The sequence below is a fragment of the Atta colombica genome, unplaced genomic scaffold (assembly GCF_001594045.1).
Source record: "Atta colombica isolate Treedump-2 unplaced genomic scaffold, Acol1.0 scaffold5, whole genome shotgun sequence".
NCBI classification, from domain to species: Eukaryota; Metazoa; Arthropoda; class Insecta; order Hymenoptera; family Formicidae; genus Atta; species Atta colombica.
In genome coordinates, this window is record NW_017259539.1 from 424,519 (window position 1) to 433,005 (window position 8,487).

Genomic DNA, 8,487 nt, shown 5'->3' on the forward strand with positions numbered 1-8,487 from the left:
GTTTGAGCCGAGCATTGAAAGACAAACGACCGCAATACAACGAGAGACACGATAAAGTGATTTTGCAGCATGACAATGCTCGACCCCATGTTGCGAAAGTGGTCAAGACATACTTAGAAACGTTGAAATGGGAAGTCCTACCTCACCCGCCGTATTTTCCAGACGTTGCTCCCTCTGACTATCACTTGTTTCGATCAATGGCACACGGCCTGGCTGACCAGCACTTCCGATCTTATGAAGAAGTAAAAAATTGGATCGATTCGAGATAGCCTCAAAAGATGATCAGTTTTTTCGACGCGGGATTCGTACGCTACTCGAAAGATGGGAGAAAGTAGTGGCGATGGACAATACTTTGAATCATAAATGTATAACCAGTTTTTTACAATAAAGCCTCGAATTTCGGAAAAAAAACGGCGGAAGCAAAGTTGTACACCTAATACGTAAAAAAAATTTTAATTCATTTTAATCTCGTTTGCTGGGAAGAGAATTACATTATTAATAAAATAATTTTCTTTAACTTCCGTACTTCTTATTTTTAATAATAAAGCGTTTATTAATTCAAAGCTTATTCGTGACAATATATATATATACATTGCTTTTTCTCACAATTTTACATAGATGTGATAAATTAACTTACCAAAAATAGTCAAAACAATAGGCAACAAAAGCTGCTCCAACATGTAACACATGTACCTACGTTTCTAGTGCTCTAATAAAACACAACAGCGAATTGCGCTTTTAATTGATTACGCGATATGCGATAAATACACCTCATGGGACTCTAGCTTTTATGTCCCATGTAGCGGATCGCGTGTAAGTAGAGAGAAAACCGCCAACTCGTCACGTGACTGTGGGTGATTCTGATTGGCTGGGATATGGATTACACATTTATGCTCCATGAAAAGATACTATAATCTTATTTTATTCTATCTCACAGGTTACGATTTGTTGCTTGAAATTTTGTAGCTCCTTTCATTCCATTTTTGCTTTCAAAATCAGTTGAATATCTATCGTAATATTAATGCAGGACCTGAAGAGTATCTGGCGTTCAGATTATTTCTAGATAAGATGCCAAATATGTAATTTGAAGAAAAAAATTGAAATTTCTCATCTGCGAGGAAGTGTAGTGATGTTTATTCACAAGTCATGTATTTATTTTACAGTAATACAGCAAGTTGTCGACGAATATTATCCGCAAGAAATTTAAATAATTGTTGAATACTTTTTTCTGATTTATTGATACACTTTACGCAACGCAACAAGACATCTTATACATTTTTTTGCCTTCGTTAATATATAATATATAATGTATAATATATAATATGTAATATTTCAGTTTCTTTATATCCTTCTTTTCGTCTCTTAGTCTTATGATAAAATTTCGAAATGCGGATATATATAAATATGAAGCTACAAGGTTTCCAATAGCTTAGAAGCTATAACCTTAACAACCTTAATCTTCTCAGCTCAGCGGCGGAGTGGGAACAGAGCAAAGAGTGGGAAAAGATGTAAAAATGGCGGATACTCATGTGCCTTATAGTGCCTTAGTTTTACTGGATATCGATTCTTTAATTTTTATCATGGTGAAAATGTGAGCCATCTCACATCGTGATTTCCTAACTTTCATCATAGTGCAATTGTGAACAATCTCAGAGAAGTTCGACAAGAAATTTCTTGTTGAATGATAAGATTCGAGAAAGAAAGGCTGAGAAATAGAACGAGAGAGGAACTACAGTCGACTGAATTGACAGTTTTAAATATATAATTGTTCAAAGACAAAAGTAAAATCAAATGGCAATACACATGGTAGCAATTTTGTTACTGGATGAAAAGGATGAAAAGGCCTTTGATCACATACGAGAATTACACGAAAAATGCTTAGAGATATTCATTTTCAACAGGATTGACTTTGTAAATAATGGCAGAAAATCATTTAGGCCCAGTTCCATAACTTACGGTTTACTTTTAGTCATTTAATCGAAGTTCGACTTATTCGTCATCCATTTAATTCTAGAATTGGAAAAAAATTAGAAATAAATTGAACTTATGGCCGTGATCCGATTTACGCTACAATGCTCATGAGGATCGTTTGTCTTCGTTCAATATTTGACAAATAACAAGGATGAAATGATTTTTAAGCGTTGTGAGCGTGAATCGGACCACCTATGTTTCACTTCACATTTTCATGTTTTTTTTCCCACACTGGCAAATCTAGTGATTTCATATTTTCACTTCGTCGTTACCAAAGACATAGACCGATATTCATAGTTAGATATATTATATTCAAAGTCGTTTTAAGTACGGTTTTAAGAAGCCACGAACTAATTAGAAGGCTGCATTAGCATCCTAAGACATTATTTAAGACGATCTTGAAAAACTCGACTATGAATACCGATCATAGAGAATGGACTGCAAGATCCATGTGTCAAAATGGTCGTTAAAAATAAGAGAGAGAGACCGTGGAAGACGGCCATCTCTGTCTCTTTTTATTCAATAGCGTAATGAGAGAATGAGAAGGAGATAAGCCATCTTCCCTCTCTCTCATTATTGTCGACCACATTTGAATACTACTTAGAGATTGCGCAGTCCATTCTTTATGTCTTTGGTCGTTACATGACAAACTCATGAGAGTGCGAAAAGTGAGTGATTTCACTCGAATTACAAAATCAATCCCCTGATTATTGATTAGTTATGCGACATGCGATGGCAAATATGCCTCAGAACTCCAACCTAATGCCGACTGCAGACCAGAGTATCGATTATGTAAATTTTCACGAAACTTTCATTTTTTCACTTTTTATACATACCAATCTCACGTGAAAAGTTTTACTTTCAAATGATATCAGACTTAGTGATTATGTAAAAAAATTATGAGAAAGTGAAATCAGAAGAAAGTTACGAACAAGTGAGATCATAAGGCGAATTTACATAGTTCCTCTTAAATTTATGAAAATTTAACAAGTGTTTACGGGTGTATGTACATACAAGTATGTATGCACATACATACGTATTTTGATAGGAAATCACATTGCATTATTTGTTGTTCCTTATATATATAATCGAGAATAACAATGAATGTAACTCAAAAACAGAAGGAAATGCTGTTCGACATAATATCAAAAAAATTGGATATTGTGCGAGGAAGAGTGTGAAATTCTCAGAGCCATATGGAACTGGTAAAAACATGTTATTTCATTACTCTTGTTCATGACTGTATATAAAAAAACAATGTGTAAAACTCATAGAAGAATGTATGGGAAAACATACTACAAACCCTAAATTGGGACCGAAGAAATCGTCATCTGAATGGAAAAAGACTATTTTTTAACTTGTTTCATAAATTTCTATTTTTTATTATAATTCTCATTTTTAAATTTTCATGTGATTTTTATGTACTTCATATTTTTATCTTTTACTCATATATTTAATTTAATATGTGATTTAATAATAATTTAATATGTAATTTAATGATAATAATTTATCACGCAAACATTTTCTTAATATGTGAAGTTTTCGCCTCAATTGCAAGCTCTTTCTCTTCGTTCGCACCATTTACGACGAGAAACCACGCAATATCCATTTCAAATATATATTTCAAATAGGATATTTGATATTTGTCGAAAGCGAGAGAGAGCTAGTGCAGTCTAATACTGGAACAGAAAACAGAAAAACTAAAAGATCGAAAAAGCTAATTCATATCAATTTATTAAAAAATAATTAGAATTTCACATTTTTAGATATTTCGTTACTTGCCGAAAAATTTCCCGTGAACTATTTCACATTTTATAACAGCCAAAAGTTACTTAATCGCTTGTTCATTACATTCACGTTTACATTCACGTCATTGAATTTGTTCACTTTTTGTGTACTCATTCTTAGAGGAAACTTTAAATAATCGATGCCCAGAATGCAAGAACCAACCAATTACAGTCGAGCATTCCCTTGAGGATCGATTCGGTAGGTGAATTCGGCATTGCAAATCGGAGACGTCCGTTTGTTCTTTTACCTCGAAAATCGTTCGGCAACTCGCATCTTTCTGCTACATGTCTCATCTGCGTCGGTATTAATATTCTAGTGCCAATCGAGCTGTTCAACTCCAGATTCAAAGATCGAGCTCGTAGAGCTAATACAGATTTTTATATCTAAATTAAATTTATGACCTGTATATTTATGATAATGTATCTAATTGATTCGTTTACACATAATGTACATTTATTTCTTTTAATACTTCTATTACAAATAGTGTATTTGAACTGTTATGTCTGAGTTTACAAACACTCAAACAAATATTTATTTCTATCAAGTAGAAATTAATTAAATGGAGTACATTATGTATAATATTTAACGAGGGAAGTAAGTTTTTAATTCTTTTCCTCTTTATGAATTTGAAGTTACATATTTATGAAAACAAAGAATTTGATACTTAATTTTTAGAAAGCTTATGGAACATATATAGAATGAAATAAAATTAAACCGTATTAAAGACTAAATCAAGTATATAAATCAAGTATATAACTTATAAATTGCTGAAATTTATTTTGCAATGTAGTATTTTCTTTTAAGAAAACACTTTGCATATGAATCTGCTACATTCATATGTAATAATATATAATATTCATATCTATTTTTAGTATATAAGATTATTATCAGTTTCTAGTAAAGTGAAAGACATTTTAATAGGATATTTTTTATTCATAAAAATAAACAATTTCATTTTATAATCTAACCTTAAAGGATAGTTTACAGTTATGTAGCGTTGGGAATTAATTAAGACCCTGAGCACAATGGAGAAAATATTACGGAGGAATCGTATATTCCGACGTAATTAGTATCTGATAAGTTAAAATCTTAATATCTATTCCTGTTCGTAATATTTCCTCCTTTGTGTACAGGGCCTAATTCTTGATACTCGGATTGCTCGAAGATTACGTAATCAAACTCGCTTGCAAAATTTGTAAACAGATCTAAGAAAATAATTCTGTGATACGCGAATCCGCTTACGCACGATCCATTGTATAGGACATCATCCTAATCACACCTTAACTTTTAGTGAAAATTTAAATCATCTCACAATGGCTGCGTTCAGCGAATTTAATAGTTGAGCGAATCCGCTTATGCACGATCTGCTGCATGGGATATTACCTTTAAGCCTATTTTATAATGACCATAACGTAAAACCATAACATAAATCGCAACACATAAAACGCAATGCTTGTTGAGACAACCAATCAGAAGCGCCAATAGTACTATCGACTGATTCTGATTAGCTGTTACGACAAACGTCACGTATGCGTTTTACATTAACGCGACTTAATATGTAGATTTCTTTTCTGATTTAAATAAAACATAACTAAGTTCGCAGCGAAATGAACTATTTTCATTTCTTCATGTTACGTTAATCCATGAGAACAGGTGAAAAAGCGCATTGATGTAATCAGTGTTGATAAGTTGCACGTTGAAATGAAACGAAGAAATGAGGAAAAAGAAATTATTATATAATTGTTAAGGAAATTGTTAACAATTAGATAAATTGTTTATTTAAGCAACAGAATATTATTAATAACAATTGTAATTGCTTACGTCAAAGTTACGGCTAACCATACATCGGGCGAGAGAGATTTCCGATTGCTACATTTTCTCAACTATGGAGTTACTAATTCCAGTAGCATTTTATATTGTTCAGGCTAGAGTCGAATGTAAGGAAAAAATTCTTCATGTTAATCTAATTTCGCGAAACAGATTAAATAGGAAACCTTGCTGTCAACCTCGATTGATTGATCTGATTCACCAATGTCTAATTTTTACTTTTTGTGTTTGCAAAGCAATCATTTGAAGCGCAATACTTCGATTTAATAATAAAATAAAATGCGTTATGAAGCCTAACTTCTTCAAATCCATCTTTAAACTTATGATGAATTCGATCATTCGCACTACACATCAGTGCATATTAAAGCACTGCTTTATCGCGATTTCGACTGGAAACACCAACGTGCACATCAAGACCATTGTACATTATTAATACCTATCATCATAGCAATATATGTTTCGTCAGCAATATATGTTCGAATTCGAGATTCATGAAATATGAACCTTATTACCGATCTATAATACTGGTCGCGTGCGGTATCATAATCACAGGTGTTCAGTATTTGAAGAATAGTTTTGCCATTTTTGTTTGCATCTTTCACGATTTTCGAGAAATCTATCCAGTTTGAGGTGATTGATTTTCATTAGAAAGCACTTCCTCACAGGGAGATAGTGGCAAATTGCATCTTGTGAATGCCCATGTCCAATCAGGATATCACAGGGTGACCAGTTTTCTCCAATCTCTTTCATGCTTTGGAGCTTTGATGTTCCTATATCGAATCAAAGAAGATGTGTCACGCAGTTTTCCACTCTCTCCCTGTGAGGCTCTCTACTTTTTTCTTTGTGCTTTTTTGGGATACAAATGGCCACGTTTACCCCGATTTTATTGCAATGGCTTCCTTTTTGAGTAGTATGAATAAATATAATGTAAATATATAATAAAAAACAAATATTAAATATTAAACATAAATATTAAATATTATATTATATTATTAAATAAAGAAGAAAGTGAAGAAGAAAGACTGAAGGCTAAAAGATTGGTAAGGCGTTATGCAAAATGGAGAACAAAAAGGCAGCAAGAAAAGATGGTATACTTACGGAAGTCTGAATATATGCAGGTGAGGATTTACGGAAGAGGCTTGTGAAAGTACTACAAAAAGTGTGGAATACAGGCAAGATGCCGCATAACTGGAAGGAAAGTATAATTGTCCTTCTACAAAAGAGAACATGAGGAGAAAATAACAAATTACAAGAATATCTCATTACAGTGTACGGCGTATAAAATATGTGCAGAAGTAAGATACAGACTAGAAAAGGAAGTGGAAATCAAAGGTATGATCCCAGAAAATCAAGCTGGATTTAGAAGAGGAAGGTCAACAACGGATAACATTTTCATACTGATATTTGATGTAGAGAAAGAAATCAGAAAGAAAGAAGGAGAAAAATATATATGATGTTTGCGGATCTAAAAGCAGCCTTTGATAAGATGGATAGAAGTAGATTTCAGGAGACTCTTAGAGGCAAGCGTGTAAGTGAATATTTGATATGGAAGATGGAGAAGATGTATGAGAAAACGGAGGTGGGGATAAGGACGAAGCAAGGATACACGCAACATTCAGAATAATGAAAGGAGTAAAGCAGGACTGTGTGATGATCCATTGTTGTTCAATTTATATATTGCGGACATAGATAAAGAACTAGAAAAAAGAGGAGTAGGAGGAGTCAGACTAGGTAGGGATATTCAGTCATCAATACGCGAATAACTTAGTTTTGATAGCTTATTATTGCCGAAGATACAATCCACCGAGCGCGCGGGCCGCGAGGAGCGGGGATGACCTAGCAGGCGCGCCGTTCGAGTTTAGAGACTCGCGGCGGTGAACGGGACGCTTGCCCCTCACTCCCCGCGCGCCAAGCTATCAATGACGGATATTTGGCACTTTAAAAATAATATCTCGATTGTGAAAATTGGGAAATGATCAAGAACTGTTGGAAAAGACACAGTTTAGTTCGTTCTGAAGCGTGCACATGTACATACAAAAAAATGTTACGTAAATATTACTTGTTTCAAGTAAATAAGAGTAAAATTATATTATCAAGAAAATATTCTTTATAATGATATAATCGATGAATGATATACTCAAAAGAAGAAGAGCAAAAATTACGTTCTCTCTTAGCACTAGAATGATATTTTTCTGCATTTTTCTACACTATCGCTCAAAAGTGAAAGTTTGGATATCCGCATAAATTTTGAATGATCGTGTAAAAAATTAAGATAAAACAGCAATTGTGTTATTTTTGAAATATATTTTAGATCATTTGTACATATACTAGCAATTGCAAAAGTTTTATAAATTATTTTTAATTTTATATGCCAAAATTGAATTAAAAATAGTTTATAAATAGTTTATTTTATTAGCTTTTACTAGTCTATCCCCCACTTACGGGGATAGGCTAGCAACATAAACCATAGCGTGAGCCCATATCTCTAATCGAATTTTTGAAATTTATAATTATAATATCAATGTTGTACAAAGACAATACATTTTGACATACAAAATTAAAACTAATTTATAAAGCTTTTGCAATTGTTAATATATATTGTATACAAGAGAGATATTAATCATGGGGAACGGGGATAGCCTGGCAAGCGCGGCATCCGAATTATGGAGCGGTGTGCGCGGCGCGGGGCGCTTGTCAGCCAATCCCCAACTTCCACGGCCCGCACGCCAAGCGATCGGTAGACGGTACACTTCGCAGTAGTGAGCCGAGTAGGCGTGTATTCGACTATCTTTAAGGATTAATATTAACTATTGGGGAAACTTACAAAATGAAGACTTTTCGATTCGGTTTAGTCCGCTCTATCTGCCCATAAAATATTTGGCAATTATTTCCAGACATCCT